Source organism: Amblyomma americanum, chromosome 9 (genome assembly GCF_052857255.1).
Source record: "Amblyomma americanum isolate KBUSLIRL-KWMA chromosome 9, ASM5285725v1, whole genome shotgun sequence".
NCBI classification, from domain to species: domain Eukaryota; kingdom Metazoa; phylum Arthropoda; class Arachnida; order Ixodida; family Ixodidae; genus Amblyomma; species Amblyomma americanum.
This window is the reverse complement of record NC_135505.1, coordinates 36,655,907-36,680,945: the sequence shown is the minus strand read 5'-3', so window position 1 is coordinate 36,680,945 and position 25,039 is coordinate 36,655,907.

Sequence of the window (25,039 nt, the reverse complement as noted above, 5' to 3'; positions counted from 1 at the left end):
ATATTGGAATCCGTTACATCGAGAAGTGGTCACTATATCGTCAGCCGAAACATTTTTATCTGCAATCAATCCCAGCCGGACAAGTTAGGGTATTTGGTTTGATTCTGGAGAGTTGCTGTTGTCGCAATTTCTTTTGGGTGTAATGTAAAGTGTGTGTTACTCCTCTATTATTTGAGTTGTTCGCCAGAAATTTGCTGACTGCCTGCTGGCCTTCTTTTTCCCATTTTCCGTTGTTTGCTATTGACAAAGCACTGTGCAATTGCCATGGTCACTCCTGCCATGGCCACTTAAATGCGGCTGGCAATATTGAATATATAAATAAATAAATATATTCTCATGAAACTTTGTGTTTGCACTAAGTGTTCAGCTCACCACATATTTCCGTTTTTCACTGAAAAAAAAGTGCGGATTTCCTCACCGGGCAGATATCAAATAAAACTCTCGGTTTCTTTTTTTTAATTTATTTGACATTGTCTTATCCATAACCCTTGTGAGAGGGAGAGAGAGAGAGGGTTTATTGATAGGAAAGGCAGAGAGGTTGGCCTGAAAAATAAATATCTGGCCTGCTACTCTGCTCTGGGGGACGGGAAGAGGAGATAAAAGAAGGTCACGATGGGGGACGATGATGATGGGAGTAGGCAGATGAAAAACTTATCTTTTTTTAAAAAAAGGCACACTTTTTGACATCACAAACGCAAAACAAGGTCCGTGTCGCTCAAAAAGCGTGAGAGCGCTCGCGTTGCCTTTACAGTTCTAAAACTATCTGGCCAAGCGCCGAGGATAAAATCCTCAGAGAGGAGCGATGTGTCCATAGGCTTCAGAGCAGATGCGAGTATGAGTCTTTCACGTGCATACGCTGACACGCCACTAAAACATGTTCTATAGTCTCTAGCACGCCACATGTGGTACATTCCGGGGAGTCCGCTTGTCCTATTAAGTGCAAGTATTTGCGCGTGAATGCCACGTTTAAACGTAGTCTACGGATAACGCATGCAATAGGGCGAGGTATTCCGCGAGGAACTGAAAAGGTCATCGTCGGATCTAGCCGTTTAAGGCGGATGTGATGGGTGTGTGGCAGGGCCCAGTACCTAGCCGTCGCCCTCCTCATCAATTCCGAAAGGAGACATGTTGTGTCCACTATAGAGAACGGTACAGCTGTACGCAGGCCACTGCTGACGGCGCTCCTTGCTTCAGCGTCGGCGGTCTCATTTCCATCGAGTCCGCAGTGTCCGGGGATCCACTGAAACACTATACGGTGGCCGTTTCCCTGAGGAAATGATACGAGACTAATGATATCAAGAGCCAAAGCTTGGTAGGCTGTGTGGCGTAAGAAGCATCCTAAAATGTGTAGCGCAGGTTTACAGTCGATGAAAATGCACCACTCCTGAGGCGGTTCTCCGCAGATGTGGCGAATCGATTCCCGAAGGCCCACTAGCTCTGCAGCGGTTGAAGTAGACTTGTGTCCCAAAATGAATCTGCGGGTCGTCTGTTGTGCAGGGATTGCGAATGCTGCTGTTGATGCATTTGGAGACGCAGATCCATCCGTGTTGACGTGCACACAATTGTGCTATTCTGACCAGATGTAGGCAAGTGCGAGTTGCTTCAGTCCGCTAACCGGCATCGCAGACCTCTTGATTATGCCAGGGACATGCAGGCAGACTGAAGGCTGTGCCATTACCCATGGGGGCTGCTAGGAATGATGCGGCAGGGCATAGTCTGATGGCAATTCGGAGCGATGGAAGCGCAGTGCGCGTGCAAAACTGCTGTCCGGTCGCTCATCAAAAATCTTCGTCAGCGGGTGACAGCGGTGCCGTGTAAGCGCACGTAAATATACACGAAGTGGTTCGTGTGACAGGTAGACCGATATTGGGCACGCACGAGATTCCTCAATCGTGCCTTTGTTCGAGGCACAACGTGGTAATCCGAGGCATATCTTGAGCGCCTGTGCCTGGACACTCTCTAATGTCCGCAAGCAGGAAATACTCATGTTAGAGAGTACAGGACGGCTGTAACGAATGTAGCCAATAAAGAGGGTGTAGTAAAGTCGAAGCAAGGAGCGCTCCGTTGGGCCCCATTTAATGCCTGCCACAAAGCGAAGCACAAGCAAAAAAGAGTGTCTTTTCTTTAGCATGTTTATATGCCTCGACCATGACAGATCGCGGTCAATGATAATGCCCAAAAATCTGTGGTGGGGGACGTTTGGTATTGCAACCTCTTGAAGAGTTACCGGGTAGTGGCAGACAGACTTGCGCGTGAATGCGACCACAGCACATTTTTGAGCTGCCAAGTAAAAACCCTGACGCCGTAGGTACCTCGAAGTAGATGACACGGCACGTTGTAATCTCGCACGCATTTGCGGACGTGTCAAACCCGACGCCCAGATGCAGATATTATCAGCATAGACACTGATGTTAATGTTAGTGGGAAGTTCATTCACCAGTCCAATCAATGCCACGTTAAATAGGGTTGGGCTAAGAACTCCTCCCTGAGGAACTCCACGGCAAACCTGATGACGGGTAGTCTCCCCATCAGGCGTAGACGTGTAAACAGACCGGCCGTTGAGGTAGCTCCCAATCCACGAATACATCCCGCCGCCAACGCCAATGTCGTCAAGAGCTCAAGGATGGCGTCATGAAGTACGTTATCGTAGGCCCCTTTGATTTCCAAGAAGACAGCAGCGACGAGTCGGCTACTACGTTTTTCGTGTTCCACTGTCGATATGAGATCGATTACGCTGCCAATCGAAGAACGACCCCTCCGGAACCCGGTCATCATATCCGGATAGAGAGCATTCTGCTCTAAAAACCATTCGATCCGCGCCAGCACCATTCGCTCCATAACTTTGCCGACGCAGCTTGCTAGTGCAACTGGCCGGTAAGAGGTAAGCTCATAAGGAGGTTTGCCAGGCTTCAAAAGTGCAACCAGGCGGCTGATCTTCCAGTGTTCTGGAACGATTCCGGAAGTCCATGTATCATTGTAGTAACTGAGCAGCACAGTTCGGCCTTCCATGCCAAGGTGAGAGAGGGACGCGTACGAAATCCCGTCAGGACCAGGTGCAGATGGACGCCTACACGAGGAAAGAGCAGCTTCTAGTTCAGGCATCGTGAATAGCATGTCGTAGTGGTCATCTGGTGAAGGTGGTACAAAAGCCTCCAAACTGGTTGATGGTACCATAGTTGTGCCCGCAACCATTTTGCAGGATTCTTCTGCTACCTCTACATTATTACGGCGTTGGTAAACAGACAGGGCATGGAAAGGATAGTGTTCTTGCGGGGGTGAACGCAAGCTCCTGGCTACATGCCAAATACGCGACAGTGGTTTGCGAGGGTCCAGCGATGAACAGAACTGCCTCCAACGTTGTCTCCCTACTCTCGCTAGGTGGCGCTTTATTTGTCGTTGAGCTCGGCGACAAAGGGCAAGATCATACGTGGATTTGGTTCTTCTGTATTTCCTTTCAGCGCGCCGACGGACTGCGCGTAGTCTTTCGAATTCCACGTCAATAGTAGACCCTGGCGTAGGCGCACATATATATCGCGGGGTCTCACTGAGAGGACGTAATCAGGCCTTCTATTTTAGATGGATGGTGTTGAGAGGTCCACACAGGAAATCTCCACGGACGACCTAAAGGCAGGCCAGTCTGTATATCACACGCGAGACGGAGTAGTAGGTGCGTACTACTTGACGCAAACATACGTTGGAATGTGGTCACTCCCATGCGTTTCCACGTCACTGCTCCAGCTGACGTAAAACTGGAGACTTGCTGAAACAAACGCCAGATCCAAGCAGCTGCTGTACGACGTGCCGCGCAGAAACGTAGGTGAACCATCGTTGATACTGATGAAGTTCCGGGAGTGCATAAAGTCAAACAGGTTCCTGCCTCGGTTATTTATAACAGCACTGCCCCACTGAGGGTGATGAGCATTAAAATCGCCCACTATGATATGAGGAGCTGGACAACCCTGGATGGCTGAATATAGGTACGAAGTATCGATGGCATCTCTAGGTGGAATGTAGGCACCGATTATCGAAAACACCCGTCCTTTTAGCGTGACTGTCAAACAGGTGTAATGGTTTGTGTTGTGTGGCTGTAGAATTTGGCGGACGTGCGCAACGTCTTGGCGTATGCAAACTAACACTTTGCTAGTTTCGTCTTCTGTGCGAGACCACAGCAGCACGTATCCAGAAAGGCGGAAAGGCGACGGCATGTTGGGCTCACATATAACCAGCACAGGGAAGCGGTACTTGTGGACGCGTTGCCAGAAGTCACTCAGACGACCTCGTAGGCCTCGGGCATTCCATTGCACCACTACACTACGGCGCACGTGCATTGGCACAGATGAGGTGGGTTTTGGTTGTGCCATAATGAATTACTGCAACGCCGCCAAGAGCGGCTCAAGTTCATCCAAAAACTGCACAACAATCTTTGCTGTTGGCGTGTCAATGCCTGACAGCAGCACGCGCATTGAACACACAAGCTTTTTTAACATTATGCTCACATCCTGACCTTCGGGCTTGCCAGCTGGAGTGGCAACCGGTCTTGGTCTTGCCATGGCAATCTCCTTGGATGGCAGAGCAGGCCATTCAGCATCAGAGGAAGAAGGTAACACAAACGCATCAGACTGAGCTACTGCGGTAACATGGGACACGGCCGCAGACGTCTTGTTATCGTTGTTAGGCTCATGCTGCTGTGCCGGCTGAGCTGATACTTCCTGCGACTGTGGTGCAGGTGTACTATAATTGTGTGTAACCGGACTACGCCGCCGGGAACGATGTTTGCGGCGACGAATACGCGCCGCCGCTTCTTGGTGGGTCGAATTGTCCTTCACCATCTTTTTCAGGATGAGTCTTTCGCTTTGCAGCTTAGGGCAGTCCTTAGCTGTGGCTTCATGGGCACCCGAGCAGTTGGCGCACTTTATAGTCTCCGTCGTGCAGGTGTCATGCTGGTGCATCCCGCCGCATCGATGGCAGGATACCTCATTCGTGCACACAGCACTCACATGACCATTCTTGTTTCACTTGTGGCACTGAACAGGTTTGGGAACATACAGGTGGAAAGGATGCCTCACACAGCCCACCTTGACGTGGGATGGCAGAGTGTCAGTTTCAAAAACTAGTTTGACACACTTGGAGCGCCCGAAACCATGAATGTCAACAATCCGGGCCGTAGATTTAATCAGCGACCAGAGGTCCTTGTCAGCTATCTGCGGGTCAACATCAGTGATAACTCCAGTGGTTGTCCGCTTCCTGTAAGCAACGTAGGAGCGGACCGCCATGCCACCGAGGACGCTAGTTTCTTTCAGCTTGTCTACTGATGCCTGAGATGTAACATCTACTGTCAGCACATTCTTCCATGCATTAATTCTGACTTCACAGACTTGTCCCGGAACAACCCGGTCGAAAAACTGGGTTAGCCGCTGTCTGTTAATGGTGTTCAGATTAGCCGTCTGCGTTGTAGGAACGAAGGCCACTGAGAAGACACCTGGCTGGTCAACATTCCTCGTAGGCAACCCACCCGCTGTCGATGTCCGGCGCAACTTCCTTTTCAGCCGGCGCGACTCTAAAAGCGTGAAGCTGCTGCTGTCAGAATCCATCGCTGTCACCGTGGATTCATCAGACGAATCTGGAAGCTCCACATCAGCACTAGAGTTGCCACCTGGTAGAGCCGCAGTCTTGTCAACGGCGACCACGGAAGGGCGCAGGGGTTGTACTCCCGCCATCCCGAAGGATGACGACGACGCAGTTCACGCACAAAAGCAAAAAACTGCAGAAAAGTGGAAGAGCTCAAACAAAGGACGTTCGGCACCACCACTTCTTCGTCCTTCCTTCCATAACCTTTGAATCCCCGTTGACACCTACCAGCATGCTCTGTAAATTGAAAAGCTTTTTACTGAATTTCAGTTACAAGCCGGCTAGCTACCATATTTTCGTGACTGACATCCGCCGGCGCTGAAAGTCTGTCTCTGGAATGATTTGGTTTTAAATGGAAAAAATAAGTTCAGGGACAACCTTTCTTCCATAGCGGTGGATGGTATGTCCCTGAAATGATTTTGCTTTGATTTAAACTCCCAGTTTTCAGAAATGAATGAAAGTGTTCGCTGAAACACCCGGCAAGCACCTCGCTTTTCAAGTGGCCTGCAGGTCTGCCGCCTTACGCACGAAGTTAGCTTTTTTAGAATTCATAGATCGCCTATTGTAAGGAGCCGATGAGCTTGCTTCCATGGGCCTGGCCTAAAAGAACTAGCAGAACAGGAGGATGAGGAGGGGGAGGAGGAAAGGCAGGGAGGATAACCAGACGAATAGCCGGTTTGCTACCCTGCACGTGGGGAAGGGGTGTGGGTAGAAAAAGATGAACGTCAAAAGACAGTTGACGGAAATTAAAGTCAGTATGCAAAATCACAGCGTTCAATTAAGTCACAGCCTATCGTGCAGGCCAGAATGGTTCAAAAAACGGAGCAGTGCCTTGAAGGCCTTCAGCGCTGATGACCGCCACGATCAGTGGCCAAGAATCTTCGTTTCCTTCAGTGGGCCCAGGTCTAGAATCTCCAGTGCACGGCAGAGCGACTGATTTTTGGCGCTGTAGGCAGGGTATTCACAAAGAATCTGGGTTATTGTTTCATCACACCCCCAGATGGCACATGCAGGGCTTTCAGCCATGCCTATTAAGAAGGAGTAGTGCTTGGTGAAAACTACACAAGCCACAGGCGACACAACAAAGTTGCTTCACGTCGTGGTAGGCCAGATGGAAGCCGAAGCTTCAGATCTGGGTCCAAGGTTTTTAAACGCGAATGCGAGAATTGGCTGAATTCTACGCGGCAAGCGTGATGTCCCGCGACAGTGGTCTAAGCCTAACCGCTGCGTCGGCTCTTGAGATGGGGATGGACACAGGATCACCCTCATGGTGAGAAGTTCGCGCGGCCTCGTCCGCGTGGTGGTTGCCTGCGGTTCCGCTGCTGTGTCCTGACACCCATTGGTAAACAATATCATGCCCTTTGTTGATGGCTGTGTGGTCGAGCTCTCGGACTTCCGTGAGAAGTTGTTCATGGGACCCATGACGAAGAGCAGATTGTAACGCTTGGAGGGCTGTCATTGGATCAGTGAAAACTGACCATTGCTGGGGTGTTTCTTCATTGATTTGCTCAATGGTGACACGAATAGCAGCAAGTTCTGCACCAGTAGATGAAGTCCAGAGTGATGTTTTCGCTTTATTAACTATGGTTCGTACGGGGATGACCACGGAGCCCGAGGAATTGGAAGGGGTGACTGAGCCATCGGTGTATACGTGCAGTCGGTGTCCGTGTTTCTCTCACAAATATTTTCGTAGTGGTCTGTTTTAGTGCTGTCGTCGAGAAGTCAGCCTTCTTTTTGATGCACGGTATAGAAAAAAAGCACATGAGGTTAGTGCAGGCTCTATAATGGAGAAGATGGTCTAGAGGCTGGTGTGAATTGCGTTGGTAGAAGGTCGCGATGTGCATCAATAATTTGGCGGAAGCGACGTACTCAGCCGGTTAGCAGGAAGATTGGCAAGATGGTGTGCGGGAATCCGAGAGAGGTGACGAATATTCGCTCTCAAGGCTTCGATTGTGACATAAGAAGTCAATGGTATCTTCTGAGCGATGAGTACTCTTGCGGCTGTAGACGCGCATTTTGGCAGTCCTAGGTAGGTCCGCAGAGCTTCAGCCTGAACACTTTACAGACACCGTATGTTCGTTTTCCTCACGTTTTCTAGTGCAGGGATACTGTACCGAGAGAATCCCATGAATAATGAGGTGTACAGCTGGAGCATCGACTGCACTGATGCTCCCCACGACTTCCCTGCGAGAAAGGAGGGAACGTGAAATATCGATATCAATCACCTTTTCATGTACGAGACATGTGGGCTCCAAGTTAGATTACGATCGATGATTACTCCGAGGAAGCGATGGCTTCTTTCGTAGGATATATTTGACCCATTTATGCGTACGGTGTAATGGGACATGCTTTTGCGTGTAAAGGCAACAACGGAACGTTTTTCAGTAGAAATCCCTGGGCCTTGCAGGCAGAGGTAGGCCGCAAGATTACTTGCCGCCTTTTGACGCTTTGCTCGAACTTGTGGTCGCGTAACTCCTGATGCCCATATACAAATACCGTCTGCATAGATTAAGACTCTCGCCGACTTTGGTATTACATCGACAAGGCCGCCTAGCGCAAGGCTGAAAAGCGTTGGGCTGAGTACTCCACCCTGTGGGACCCCGCGGAAAGTGTAATGTTAAGATGTTGGTCCGTCCTCTGTCTGCATAAATAGTGATAGGTTGGATTGATAGCTGCGTATCCAGCAGAACATGCGAAAACCAAGTTCTGCAGCTTCCTGAGCGTCCACAATAGCTTGATGGGTGACGTTATCATACTACCCCTTTAACAACCAGCAACAACGCCGAGGTCAAGCGCTTCAGATGCTTCTGATGTTGAACTTATAACATCAGGTCAATCACGCTATCAAGAGACGAACGTCCCCGCCGAAACCAAGACATTACATCTGTGCATATTTGAGAGCGCTCCATATACCACTCAATTCGTGTAAGTACTATCATTTCCATGAGTTTTCGCACGCAACTAGCCAATGCGATTGGACGGTACGATGCTAGGTCAAGCGGCGATTTTCCAGGTTCAAGGACTGAAACCAGACGACTTGATTTTCACGCGTCCGGAAATGTGCCCATATATCATGATGAGTTGAAGTGGTCTAAAAGAACATGTTGAGCCTCCTGACCAAGGTTTGCAAGTGCAGAGTATGTTACTCCATTGGGCCCCGGTGATGAAGGCCGTCTGCAACCGGCCGTCGCGGCGTCTAGTTCTTCCGTGGAGAAAAGAAGGTCCATTCGCTAATCCCTAGATCTAGGCACTTCGCAGCGATTCAGATTTGTGGCTTGATTCCTGGGACCTGCTATTCTTGTGCAGATCTCTTCGCCAATCTACGCTTCGCTACGTCCTTGGTGAATTTCGAGATACTTGAATCGTTGGAGCTCCTGAGGACATGTTAGCATACGACGGACCACACTCCAGATGCGTGAGAGAGGCTTTTTAGGATCCAGTGATTCACAGAATGCTTTCCAACGGTCAGCCTGCAAGAGTAAATTCTGCGCCGGATTCTCTTCTGTGTGCGCCTTGCATCCCTTAATTCGTGCAGCGACTTTGTGCGCCTGTATCTTCTCTCTGCTCTTCGTCGTGGTGATCGAAAGCGCTGCAGCTCTACATCAAACTCTGTGAGCTTTGGAATTAGAATGAAGAAGCATGTCGCGTGTTTCATAGCCTCCTTGAAGCAATGTTCAATACATGTCGTAATGTCTTCTCTGCAGGCTTCTTTCATAAAGGTTTTAAACATAGACCAGTCTATTCGTTGCAAACGTTTGGCAGATCTGCATCCAGCGAGACCAGGAACGATAATATATGTATGCATGTGGTCATTTCCATGCGTTTCTGTGTCGGCAAACCAACGGACGCGTCTCGCAATGTACCGAGACACATATGCCAAGTCCAGACAACTGCTGTAAGACAGCCCGCGAATGTACCTTGGAAAACCGTCATTAAGGAATTGTAGGTCGTGGTCAGAGGCGAAACAGACAAGACTTCTTCCCTTCGAATTCATCCGGATGCGCATTAAAGTCACCAGTGACGATACAAGGCCCAAACCAAATGAACAAATGAGTACCTAGGGTTAAGCAGCAAACACCTTGATAGCTGAACGTATAACTGCAGTATGTAAATAATTCCTAGCGGTTTAGGACGTGTATGAGCGGCAACACAGTGATTTTCTTAATGGTTTGAATATACGCTGTGGCAAAATCATCGTTGCAAACACGTAATACATATCACTTACCCTTGTACCCCTTATGACGGTTAAGTGCCTTTCGCATTCGGCTACTGATTCAAATGTCACGGGATAAAAACTGGACCTCAGAAGCCTAGTGTTTGTTTAGAGAAGAACTGAAAAAACGCCCTTGGGCTGTGCAGTGTCAGGCCGTCAAAATTAATCGCCTACCTTCCACTACGGCGTCATTCGCAACTAATGCGGCCTTCTGGTAGAGCATCCGCGCCACATTCGGGAAGAGTTGGGCTCAAAACCCAGAGCGACATGGTACCCTCGGCTTTCCAAGTGGGTACAGAATTTCTCCCAACCTGGTGCTTGGCTTTCCTGGGGTTGAAATGCTTGGTTATTAGTTCTTGGACAAAACCGCTGCTTTGACGGGTCACTGATTTGTTCCGCCGTCAAACAAACATCTCATGCGGTAAAGCCCGCTGTGAACATTTCTTTTTTTTGGTAAGCACTCCGCCAGTATTGCAAAGGCAAGTGCATGTGCAGCTCGCCAGTGAGACGACCTTTAGCAGACTACAAAGTCATTCGAAACTGGTGATGGCCCCCCGAGGAAAGCAGAGGAGTTTACGGAACTTGCCCAATAGGACACGCACTGAAAAAGCCTCCTCACGGCAAATTAGACTCTTTTCTGATCTAATTATGGGTGTTGCCACAATAAATGCGTGTGCAGCAATTGCCCAAAAAGTTGTTTAAAAGTAGGGTTGTGTATCTCACTCTCGTGGCTTAGTATTATTCCGTGCCCATTAAATGAGAAATTAATCTATTATAAAATAATAGAACATATTGTTCCTTCGACTTCGTGCGCAGAAAAGGTGAAGAGTTGGGCTGGATGCCCTCGGATACACAATGCTATTGCGTGATGAGCGAAGCCACATTTTAAAGAAATATTTCCTTGGGCCTTTCGTGGGCTAAACTGGGACCTTTACAACATAGCGGACCGCACAGTGACCAATAGAAAAGGCATCGATTCAGCTAATATTATTCATGGACAGTAGCAAACGCGCATGTATTGCAGAGGAACGTTAGGCTCTGAATCCCTCGGCTGAAATTAAGCTATTGTATCAGGGGAGAATATGTACTAGTAATAAAGTACAACAACATTTTGGTCTTTAAAGTGTCGAAGGCGATGCAAACTGAAGAAAAACGGCGCCGAATGCGGCCGAGGGACATGTAGATTGGCGAGAGCAACTTTACCGGAATACTTTTTCTCCGCTATGTCACTAAAGTTATAACTGAACGTGATTCAGAGCTTCTTTTTTCTTTGCAACGAAAAGAGCTCGACTGAAGATGATGATGGCCACATATTTCTGAGGCTAATTCTTATGATGGTTCGATAGTGCTTCTAAAATGGGCTTCTAGAAAACGGCTGTGGTAGGAGTAGATTTCAGGGCTAAGGCTCGTGAGGCCAGTGCCCTGCACACACGTGGGCATCCTGAAAGCAGTGTCCCCGGTGCTAACTAAGTGAAAGAAATATTACAAGCGGATGGAGTCAATGCAACCAATTTCTTCTGCAGTGAGTGACATTTACGAGATGTTTCGATGCCGAAATATCAGGGGCGAGCAGTTTGTTTTAATCCGAAGCCGTCGCCGTTGCTGACTTAATAGACAGAAGTGTCGAATGTGCTGACCAACACTGTCAGAAAAAATGTTATCTAGTGTCAATGCGCTGTTAATATCGTTCTTGGGACAAAAACACTGCTACCGCACAAATCAAAGCCATGAATGCCAGCCATATCACTTTGAGGAAGCTTCGTATTTTCGGATGGCGAGCTGAATAAACATTTACAATCTCCCGTGACACTGCTGGAAAGAAAATAAGGAAAAACGCGTTTAAATACAAGTAGAATACTCGTTTAGTAGCAGTCGCCGGAACCTTTTAATCCGACATCTTTACGTCGAGTATAAGGCCTTTTTGTCCTTAGCCTATCCTGAAATCATGGTTTCTGCACTGGTTCTTGTATGCTTTTGCTTAAGCTCGTCCTTCCCAAAAGTCCTATCAAATACCATTGCCACCACCTCTGGTTAGAACACGTTTCTATGTATTAAGATATGACGCTCAACGTACTCCGGAACAGTATTCGAAAAGAACATTTTGGTGTGCAGAATTGCCAACAGAGGGCGCAACATTTATTTATGCAGTCATGATATTTAATGACGAGGGCGGCGAGCATAAAATACAGGAGTTCAAGCAGAAGTGGTGGATGAGTAAAGTACCTTGGGGTGCGGATAAATAAACGATGCTGAGTATCTGGCAGAGCTAGCAAATTATGAAATGTTTAAAGCTGGTAGGAATGCAGCTGCATGAAAAATGGGGCACTGAGGAATGACAACAGGTCTGAAGTAGTAACAGGGATCTGGAAAGGGGATGGTTCCTAGTCTGAATTTCGCAATGCGTTCCTGTGCATGAGACCAGATGTTCAAGCAAGGTTAGAAATCAAACAACGCGGCGTAGGTAGGCTAGCTTTGGGAGCACATGGCAATATACCAAATCAGGGGGTAGAGGGTGATATGTGATGGGCGTCGTTCGAGAGCAGGCAAGCTAGCCGCAAGATAGCATTTGAGGAGCGATTGAGAAAAATGGGGGAACAGCAGTGAGCTGGTAAATTTTTGAGATACTTGTTCATAAGGAAAGTTGACACGAAATGGAGAAAGCGAACTAGAAAATTGACAAGCAAATATCTAGGCAGCAGTAGGGGGAAAATCAGCAATTGCAGGTTAAGGAAAACGTTCAAGGAACAGAGAGAGCTCTGTGCAAAAAAGGCTGCTGAAGAAATCGCCACTGGTACCATACAAGATTTTTAAGCAGGAAATCGCGAAAGAAAATACCTATGATAATTGTAGGAAAATTCTTTGTTGTGTGAGCCCAGGACGAGAGTTTTGCGGACTAAGACATAGTCAGGTACCACGAGATAGACACATTGTGCGGTGCTTGTGGAGAGGAGAAAAAAAGGGCAAAACACTTGATACTTTTCTGCAAAGGCCTTCAACCGGCAGTGGAAAGGAGCGGGACTGATTTATTCAAAGCATTGGAGTTTAAGGCCAGTTAAGGAAGAGTAGATTTTAAGCGGATAGAAGTAACCAAGCGAAGGTTATCTGATTGGTGGCTAAAATGAAGAAAAGAGTGAAATTTCAGAAGTCATGGCTAGGTGGCTTGAATCAACACCCGAAATAAAGGCTTCAGCTTTATCCGTCCGTCCGTCCGTCCATTTATCCATCCATCCATCCATCCATCCATCCATCCATCCATCCATCCATCCATCAATCCATCCATCCATCCATCCATCAATCAATCAATCAATCAATCAAACACCCATCCACCCATCTATCTCTTTTTGTAACAGAACAAAACAGCTTGAACTCGTATTGTTGCTGATAACTAGCACTATATATTAAATGGCTTTAACTCATTATTTCAGGAAGTAGACGCAGCTGAACTTTTGAGATAACGGGTTGTAAGAAGATGTATGTGAAATTATTTAAGTGCATGGTAATTCAGCTCAATTTATTACGTAAAAGAGTGCGTTTAACAAACAAAAACATCAGCCAGACAGAAATGACAGCCTTATTGCTCGTGAAGAAGCTGAGTCCACTGCTTGAAGGCAGCCCATTCCATTTCGCCCCATCATAACTGCATACTGCCGCACTGCTGACACTCTGCAGACAATATTTTACATTAGCCAAGCAAGGTGCCTCCAGGGTCCAGATAATTTTTCGGCCGTGCATAGAAACGGGACGTCTTCCAGCGATTTGTTGGGGCTTATGTCCCTCTCTAAACAACCTTATGCAGCCAGCTGAGTGGCGGATGTGAAGGTGAAAAGGAGTGCCAACCACCTGTGCCGATATTATGACACATCTTAGTGCCAAATCGAACTATTCCAAAACACAAGAGTCAGTAAAGCGGCGCTTTATACTTCATAAAGATAGACACAAACATTCTGAAGCAATGAGGCAGCCTTCTATTTTGTATCACACCCTCGATCTCCTGTGGGATGGAATACGCGCAGCAAATTTTGAAACCGTCCACCTTATTGTTTCAATTATTGCTTCCTCTGCTTGTTTTAGGGTCTTGCAAAACTGTGAATGTTCCTGACGAGAACAACCTGGTGCATATAAGCTCATTTCGTAAGCGCGTTTGTTCTGCTAAAAGAATGCAGAGGATGTGGTTTATTACGGCTTCGCCCTAAATTAACAGCTTCATTCTGTACTGATCAGCATGTTGAGGCTCTACCGCTGATATAGAGATGATGATGTAGGTGAATCATCAGCGTGGCTGGGTAGCGCATTGTTTTCGATGTAGCTCTTATTTCAGGCAACATACAGTAATGCTTTGCTGAGGTCTGCGGCTTTTTGACTGGTTTACAGTTTACAGCAGGCTCCCTAGCAGCTTCATGTCGCCTTTAGGAGTCTGGTACAAAGCGATTCTTCAGTCGTTCTTGAAGCATCTGCTTTTTGAACGTGCAAGTGGACACTATTATTTGGCATGAGTTACAAGCTGTTGCGCATGTACTCGTGCGAACGAGCAGAAATATTGAAAGCCAAGGAAAGCTTGCGCGAAGGAGATACAAGCGAGGTAGTACCTGTTTGTTCCGAAACGAGAACTCGAATGAAAGAGACAGAGTCTTCTGGATGAAAATCAACGCATGACTGCGATCTAAAGAAAACTATTATGAAGAAACTGAAATGGCATTTAATGCTCGGCGAAGAAAACAGCAGTCTACAACAGATTTAGCATTTCCAGGAATCAAGCATCACCTGCCAAATTCAGGGGTCATAAAAACTTCGCTACATTATCTCATAGTGAAGAGTTTTGTCGCACGTTGTTCAATTACAACAGCCAGTCATAATCGTTAGTTTTAGAGACCGAAAATTGCGATTGCCAAGCACTCAAGGAGTTGCTGTAGCCCAGTCAGAGCATGAAAGCCATTACTTGCTTCATACCACAAAATTGTCTGCCTATGCCCATCAATGGTGTCTGTTTCCACTACTGAAGATTTTGATCTTCGTGACCTACAGGACCGCACTTTGTTTTATTGGACCTAATAATAAAATGCAAATATATGTGGTTGCACTGTTCGTATGAATATCAAACCTCTGACATGCTGGTTGACTTCGTAGTGCACTGCTTCGAAATATATTCTTGCGCTGAAGTTTTCCCTTCCGCTGCACAAGCAAAGGAACACCTTTTTGCAAAAGTGAAACAGGCCATTTTGTGAAATGGTGTTCGCTGAACGTAAGCCAAGAAAAAAAGCACAACTATCCTACAAATCAAAAACTCCGCTACAGCAATGGCAGACCGTGGAATAAAGTCGATAAAATTCCTCGCCCACACCACTAGTGCATCAGCTCGCTTGGTTAAATACTCATTAAATATGTGCAAGGCGTGCGCTGTTTAGGTTCTTAGGGACACAGTTAAAGACAACGCGAACGGTTGAGCTCAACCGTCCGTGCCGTCTTTAACTCTTTCCTTGTAAAACTATGCAGCGCACGTCGTGCATATGATCATGTTCAAACTAGCCGCGTCCCAAGCAGTTCTTCACTCGTCCTAAAAAACGGCGGTGTATACATCCTTAAAGTAAACAGTTTAATTGCATCCGCACTATGTTTCTCGGAATGTTCCGTTCACGTGTAGTACTCACGGAGAGAGTGGCTGCGCGTGGGTCCGCATGTTTTTGAAACACCTCATACAGGAACATGTTTTTCTTTCTTTGTAAACATTGCAAACTGTCTTAACAATCCCGAAGATCAGAGAAAATGTCACTATTCCTTCATATCTCAAAGTGAAGGGTGTAAAGGATACAATGACTGGGCTTATGTAGACATTATTTGCGAACTTGTCGCCTCTTGTGCACGTACATTTTGCACACTGCTCTGCGCGGTTATGACACTGCAACATGGTCCGATATCAATGGAGACTGATCAATTTCAGTTGAATGTAATGTTATAAGCTCCGCATATACGTACGTTATTCAATCTAATGCATGTTTAAATTATAAGCTGTAGACCCTGATCTCTCCTCTTCGTCGTGAATTTAGTCTTGTTGCGGATTAAGAGACTGCGTCCTCAATGTAATCTTGTGAAACTCTGAGCAACATCAGGCAAGTTTTAGAAAAAAAGTTAGCTGTGGCTTAAGTGATGTTGAACCTGCTTCGAGACCGAAAGCTGTGGTGAGTCGGGAAACCAGACACGGCTTCGCGCCTTTTAAGTTGAGTGCGTTCCGGGGAAATTTGCGCTTAATTGAACATTTGTAACTTACAAGCTCATCATTAAAGTATTCATAAACAACAAACTGCATGAATCCAAGATACCTTTCTAAGACATCTGTGCATTCATTAGACGCGCGGCATCGGCAAGACTATCGCCGTGTTGTTTCTTCACAGGGTGCCGCATGATGCCGCTGCGACTACACGCCATCCACGAAGGAAATTCACTAGAAACGTATTTCATTACTCGCTTAATTGGAATATCCCTAACTTACAAGCTCATCAATAAACTAGTCATAAACGCCTAAATGCATAAATACAAGGTACGTTTCTTAAACATCTGTGCATTCATTAGACGCGCACCATCGGCAAGACAATAGCCGTGTTGTTTCTTCACAGGGTGCCGCATGATGCCGCTGCGACTACACGCCATCCACGAAGGAAATTCACCAGAAACGTATTTCAGTACTCGCTTAATTGGAATATCCTTAACTTACAAGCTCATCATTAAACTATTCATAAATGCCTGAATGCATAAATCCCAGGTACGTTTCTTAAACATCTGTGCATTCATTAGACGTGCACCATCGGCAAGACAATCGCCGTGTTGTTTCTTCACAGGGTGCCGCATAATGCCGGTGCGACTACACGCCATCCACGAAGTAAATTCACCAGGAACGCATTTCAGTACTGGCTTAATTGGAATATCCCTAACTTACAAGCTCATCATTAAATTATTCATAAACGCCCGACTGCATAAATCGCAGGTACGTTTCTTAAACATCTGTGCATTCATTAGACGCGCACCATCGGCAAGACAATCGCCGTATTGTTTCTTCACAGGGTGCTGCATGATGCCGGTGCGACTACACGCCATCCACGAAGGAAATTCACCAGAAACGTATTTCAGTACTCGCTTAATTGGAATATCCCTAACTTACAAGCTCATCATTAAACTAGTCATAAACGCCTGAATGTATAAATCCAAGGTACGTTTCTTAAACATCTGTGCATTCATTGGACGCGCGCCATCGGCAAGACAATCGCCGTGTTGTTTCTTCACAGGGTGCCGCATGATGTCGGTGCGACTACACGCCATCCACGAAGGAAATTCACCAGAAACGTATTTCATTACTCGCTTAATTGGAATATCCCTAACTTACAAGCTCATCATTAAACTAGTCATAAACGCCTGAATGCATAATTACAAGGTACGTTTCTTATACATCTGTGCATTCATTAGACGCGCACCATCAGCAAGACAATCGCCGTGTTGTTTCTTCACAGGGTGCCGCATGATGCCGCTGCGACTACACGCCATCCACGAAGGAAATTCACCAGAAACGTAGTTCAGTACTCGCTTAATTGGAATACCCCTAACTTACAAGCTCATCATTAAACTATTCATAAATGCTCGAATGCATAAATCCCAGGTACGTTTGTTAAACATCTGTGCATTCATTAGACGCGCACCATCGGCAAGACAATCGCCGTGTTGTTTCTTCACAGGGTGCCGCATGATGCCGGTGCGACTACACGCCATCCACGAAGGAAATTCACCAGAAACGTATTTCATTACTCGCTTAATTGGAATATCCCTAACTTACAAGCTCATCATTAAACAAGTCATAACCGCCTGAATGCATAAATACAAGGTACGTTTCTTATACATCTGTGCATTCATTAGACGCGCACCATCAGCAAGACAATCGCCGTGTTGTTTCTTCACAGGGTGCCGCATGATGCCGCTGCGACTACACGCCATCCACGAAGGAAATTCACCAGAAACGTATTTCAGTACTCGCTTAATTGGAATATCCTTAACTTACAAGCTCATCATTAAACTATTCATAAACGTCTGAATGCATAAATCCCAGGTACGTTTCTTAAACATCTGTGCATTCATTAGACGTGCACCATCGGCAAGACAATCGCCGTGTTGTTTCTTCACAGGGTGCCGCATAATGCCGGTGCGACTACACGCCATCCACGAAGTAAATTCACCAGGAACGCATTTCAGTACTGGCTTAATTGGAATATCCCTAACTTACAAGCTCATCATTAAATTATTCATAAACGCCCGACTGCATAAATCGCAGGTACGTTTCTTAAACATCTGTGCATTCATTAGACGCGCACCATCGGCAAGACAATCGCCGTATTGTTTCTTCACAGGGTGCTGCATGATGCCGGTGCGACTACACGCCATCCACGAAGGAAATTCACCAGAAACGTATTTCAGTACTCGCTTAATTGGAATATCCCTAACTTACAAGCTCATCATTAAACTAGTCATAAACGCCTGAATGTATAAATCCAAGGTACGTTTCTTAAACATCTGTGCATTCATTGGACGCGCGCCATCGGCAAGACAATCGCCGTGTTGTTTCTTCACAGGGTGCCGCATGATGTCGGTGCGACTACACGCCATCCACGAAGGAAATTCACCAGAAACGTATTTCATTACTCGCTTAATTGGAATATCCCTAACTTACAAGCTCATCATTAAACTAGTCATAAACGCCTGAATGCATAAATACAAGGTACGTTTCTTATACATCTGTGCATTCATTAGACGCGCACCATCAGCAAGACAATCGCCGTGTTGTTTCTTCACAGGGTGCCGCATGATGCCGCTGCGACTACACGCCATCCACGAAGGAAATTCACCAGAAACGTAGTTCAGTACTCGCTTAATTGGAATACCCCTAACTTACAAGCTCATCATTAAACTATTCATAAATGCTCGAATGCATAAATCCCAGGTACGTTTGTTAAACATCTGTGCATTCATTAGACGCGCGCCATCGGCAAGACAATCGCCGTGTTGTTTCTTCACAGGGTGCCGCATGATGCCGGTGCGACTACACGCCATCCACGAAGGAAATTCACCAGAAACGTATTTCATTACTCGCTTAATTGGAATATCCCTAACTTACAAGCTCATCATTAAACAAGTCATAACCGCCTGAATGCATAAATACAAGGTACGTTTCTTATACATCTGTGCATTCATTAGACGCGCACCATCAGCAAGACAATCGCCGTGTTGTTTCTATACAGGGTGCCGCATGATGCCGCTGCGACTACACGCCATCCACGAAGGAAATTCACTAGAAACGTATTTCAGTACTCGCCTAATTGGAATATCCCTAACTTACAAGCTCATCATTAAACTAGTCATAAACGCCTGAATGCATAAATACAAGGTACGTTTCTTAAACATCTGTGCATTCATTAGACGCGCACCATCGGCAAGACAATCGCCGTGTTGTTTCTTCACAGGGTGCCGCATGATGCCGGTGCGACTACACGCCATCCACGAAGGAAATTCACTAGAAACGTATTTCAGTACTCGCTCAATTGGAATATCCCTATCTTACAAGCTCATCATTAAACTAGTCATAAACGCCTGAATGCATAAATCAAAGGTACGTTTCTTAAACATCTGTGCATTCATTGGACGCGCGCCATCGGCAAGACAATCGCCGTGTTGTTTCTTCACAGGGTGCCGCATGATGCCGGTGCGACTACACGCCATCCTCGAAGGAAATTCACCAGAAACGTAGTTCAGTACTCGCTTAATTGGAATACCCCTAACTTACAGACTCATCATTAAACTATTCATAAACGCTCGAATGCATAAATCCCAGGTACGTTTCTTAAACATCTGTGCATTCATTAGACGCGCACCATAGGCAAGACAATCGCCGTGTTGTTTCTTCACAGGGTGCCGCATGATGCAGGTGCGACTACACGCCATCCACAAAGGAAATTCACCAGAAACGTATTTCATTACTCGCTTAATTGGAACATCCCTAACTTACAAGCTCATCATTAAACTAGTCATAAACGCCTGAATGCATAAATACAAGGTACGTTTCTTATACATCTGGGCATTCATTAGACGCGCACCATCAGCAAGACAATCGCCGTGTTGTTTCTTCACAGGGTGCCGCATGATGCCGGTGCGACTACACGCCATCCACGAAGGAAATTCACTAGAAACGTATTTCATTACTCGCTTAATTGGAATATCCATAACTTACAAGCTCATCAATAAACTAGTCATAAACGCCTTATTCCATAAATACAAGGTGCGTTTCTTAAACATCTGTGCATTCATTGGACGCGCACCATCGGCAAGACAATCGCCGTGTTGTTTCTTCACAGGGTGCCGCATGATGCCGGTGCGACTACACGCCATCCACGAAGAAAATTCACTAGAGACGTATTTCATTACTCGCTTAATTGGAATATCCCTAACTTAGAAGCTCATCAATAAACTAGTCATAAACGCCTGAATGCATAAATAGAAGGTACGTTTCTTAAACATCTGTGCATTCATTAGACGCGCACCATCGGCAAGACATTCGCCGTGTTGTTTCTTCAAAGGGTGCCGCATGATGCCGCTGCGACTACACGCCATCCACGAAGGAGCTTCATTAGAACCGTATTTCATTACTCGCCTAATTGGAATATCCCAAACTTACAAGCTCATCAATAAACTAGTCATAAACGCCTGAATGCATAAATACAAGGTACGTTTCTTAAACATCTGTGCATTCATTAAACGCGCACCATCGGCAAGACAATCGCCGTGTTGTTTCTTCACAGGGTGCCGCTGCGACTACACGCCATCAACGAAGGAAATTCACTAGAAACGTATTTCAGTACTCGCTTAATTGGAATATCCCTAACTTACAAGCTCATCATTAAACTAGTCATAAACGCCTGAATGCATAAATACAAGGTACGTTTCTTAAACTTATGTGCATTCATTAGACGCGCACCATCGGCAAGACAATCGCCGTGTTGTTTCTTCACAGGGTGCCGCATGATGCCGGTGCGACTACACGCCATCCACGAAGGAAATTCACTAGAAACGTATTTCAGTACTCGCTTAATTGGAATATCCCTAACTTACAAGCTCATCATTAAACTAGTCATAAACGCCTGAATGCATAAATCCAAGGTACGTTTCTTAAACATCTCTGCATTCATTAGACGCGCACCATCGGCAAGACAATCGCCGTGTTCTTTCTTCACAGGGTGCCGCATGATGCCAGTGCGACTGCACGCCATCCATGAAGGAAATTCACCAGAAACGAATTTCAGTACTCGCTTAATTGGAATATCCCTAACTTACATGCTCATCAATAAACTAGTCATAAACGCCTGAATGCATAAATACAAGGTACGTTTCTTATACATCTGTGCATTCATTAGACGCGCACCATCGGCAAGACAATCGCCGTATTGTTTCTTCACAGGGTGCCGCATGATACCGGTGCGACTGCACGCCATCCATGAAGGAAATTCACCAGAAACGTATTTCAGTACTCGCTTAATTGGAATATCCCTAACTTACAAGCTCATCATTAAACTAGTCATAAACGCCTGAATGCATAAATCCAAGGTACGTTTCTTAAACATCTGTGCATTCATTAGACGCGCACCATCGGCAAGACAATCGCCGTATTGTTTCTTCACAGGGTGCCGCATGATACCGGTGCGACTACACGCCATCCACGAAGGAAATTCACCAGAAACGTATTTCAGTACTCGCCTAATTGGAATATCCCTAACGTACAAGCTCATCAATAAACTAGTCATAAACTCCTGAATGCATAAATACAAGGTACGTTTCTTATACATCTGTGCATTCATTAGACGCGCACCATCAGCAAAACAATCGCCGTGTTGTTTCTTCACAGGGTGCCGCATGATGCCGCTGCGACAACACGCCATCCACGAAGGAAATTCACCAGAAACGTAGTTCAGTACTCGCTTAATTGGTATACCCCTAACATACAAACTCATCATTAAACTATTCATAAACGCTCGAATGCATAAATCCCGGGTACGTTTCTTAAACATCTGTGCAATCATTAGACGCGCACCATCGGCAAGACAATCGCCGTGTTGTTTCTTCACAGGGTGCCGCATGATACCGGTGCGACTACACGCCATCCACGAAGGAAATTCACCAGAAACGTATTTCAGTACTCGCTTAATTGGAATATCCCTAACTTACAAGCTTATCATTAAATTATTCATAAACGCTTGAATTCATAAATCCCAGGTACGTTTTTTTAACACCTGTGCAGTCATTAGACGCGCGCCATCGGCAAGACAATCGCCGTGTTGTTTCTTCACAGGGTGCCGCATGATGCCTGTGCGACTACACGCCATTCACGAAGGAAATTCACCAGAAACGTATTTCAGTACTCGCTTAATTGGAATATTCTTAACTTACAAGCTCATCATTAAATTATTCATAAACGCTTGAATGCATGATTCCCAGGTACGTTTCTTAAACATCTGTGCATTCATTCGACTCGCGCCATCGGCAAGACAATCGCCGTGTTGTTTTTTCACAGGGTGCTGCATGACGCCGGTGCGACTACACGCCATCCACGAAGGAAATTCACCAGAAACGTATTTCAGTACTCGCTTAATTAGAATATCCTTAACTTACAAGCTCATCAATAAATTATTCATAAACGCCTGAATGCATAAATCCCAGGTGCGTTTGTTAGACATCTGTGCATTCATTAGACTCGCGCCATCGGCAAGAAAATCGCCGTGTTGTTTCTTCACAGGGTGCTGCATGATGCCGGTGCGACTACACGCCATCCACGAAGCAAATTCACCAGAAACGTATTTCAGTACTAGCTTAATTGGAATATCCTTAACTTACAAGCTTATCATTAAACTATTCATAAGTGCCTGAATGCATAAATCCAAGGTACGTTTCTTAAACATCTGCGCATTCATGAGACGCGCGCCATCGGCAAGACAATCACCGTACATTGAGTGTTGTTTCTTCACAGAGTGCCGCATGATGCTGCTACGACAGCACGCCATCCACGAAGGAAATTCACTAGAAACGTATTTCAGTACTCGCCTAATTGGAATATCCCTAACTTACAAGCTCATCATTAAACTAGTCATAAACGCCTGAATGCATAAATACAAGGTACGTTTCTTAAACATCTGTGCATTCATTAGACGCGCACCATCGGCAAGACAATCGCCGTGTTGTTTCTTCACAGGGTGCCACATGATGCCGGTGCGACTACACGCCATCCACGAAGGAAATTCACTAGAAACGTATTTCAGTACTCGCTTAATTGGAATATCCCTAACTTACAAGCTCATCAATAAACCAGTCATAAAAGCCTGAATGCATAAATACAAGGTACGTTTCTTAAACATCTGTGCATTCATTAGACGCGCACCATCGGCAAGAGAATCGCCGTGTTGTTTCTTCACAGGGTGCCGCATGATGCCGGTGCGACTACACGCCATCCACGAAGGAAATTCACTAGAAACGTATTTCAGTACTCGCTTAATTGAAATATCTCTAACTTCCATGCTCATCAATAAACTAGTCATAAACGCCTGAATGCATAAATCCAAGGTACGTTTCTTAAACATCTCTGCATTCATTAGACGCGCACCATCGGCAAGACAATCGCCGTGTCGTTTCTTCACAGGGTGCCGCATGATGCCGCTGCGACTACACGCCATCCACGAAGGAAATTCACCAGAAACGTAGTTCAGTACTCGCTTAATGGGAATACCCCTAACTTACAAGCTCATCATTAAATTATTCATAAACGCTCGAATGCATAAATCCCAGGTACGTTTCTTAAACATCTCTGCATTCATTAGACGCGCACCATCGGCAAGACAATCGCCGTATTGTTTCTTCACAGGGTGCCGCATGATGCCGCTGCGACTACACGCCATCCACGAAGGAAATTCACCAGAAACGTAGTTCAGTACTCGCTTAATTGGAATACCCCTAACTTACAAGCTCATCATTAAATTATTCATAAACGCTCGAATGCATAAATCCCAGGTACGTTTCTTAAACATCTCTGCATTCATTAGACGCGCACCATCGGCAAGACAATCGCCGTATTGTTTTTTCACAGGGTGCCGCATGATGCCGGTGCGACTAGACGCCATCCACGAAGGAAATTCTCCAGAAACGTATTTCAGTACTCGCCTAATTGGAATATCCCTAACTTACAAGCTCATCAATAAACTAGTCATAAACTCCTGAATGCATAAATACAAGGTACGTTTCTTATACATCTGTGCATTCATTAGACGCGCACCATCAGCAAAACAATCGCCGTGTTGTTTCTTCACAGGGTGCCGCATGATGCCGCTGCGACAACACGCCATCCAGGAAGGAAATTCACCAGAAACGTAGTTCAGTACTCGCTTAATTGGTATACCCCTAACATACAAACTCATCATTAAACTATTCATAAACGCTCGAATGCATAAATCCCGGGTACATTTCTTAAACATCTGTGCAATCATTAGACGCGCACCATCGGCAAGACAATCGCCGTGTTGTTTCTTCACAGGGTGCCGCATTATACCGGTGCGACTACACGCCATCCACGAAGGAAATTCACCAGAAACGTATTTCAGTACTCGCTTAATTGGAATATCCCTAACTTACAAGCTTATCATTAAATTATTCATAAACGCTTGAATGCATAAATCCCAGGTACGTTTTTTTAACACCTGTGCAGTCATTAGACGCGCGCCATCGGCAAGACAATCGCCGTGTTGTTTCTTCACAGGGTGCCGCATGATGCCTGTGCGACTACACGCCATTCACGAAGGAAATTCACCAGAAACGTATTTCAGTACTCGCTTAATTGGAATATTCTTAACTTACAAGCTCATCATTAAATTATTCATAAACGCTTGAATGCATGATTCCCAGGTACGTTTCTTAAACATCTGTGCATTCATTCGACTCGCGCCATCGGCAAGACAATCGCCGTGTTGTTTTTTCACAGGGTGCCGCATGATGCCGGTGCGACTACACGCCATCCACGAAGGAAATTCACCAGAAACGTATTTCAGTACTCGCTTAATTGGAATATTCTTAACTTACAAGCTCATCATTAAATTATTCATAAACGCTTCAATGCATAATTCCCAGGTACGTTTC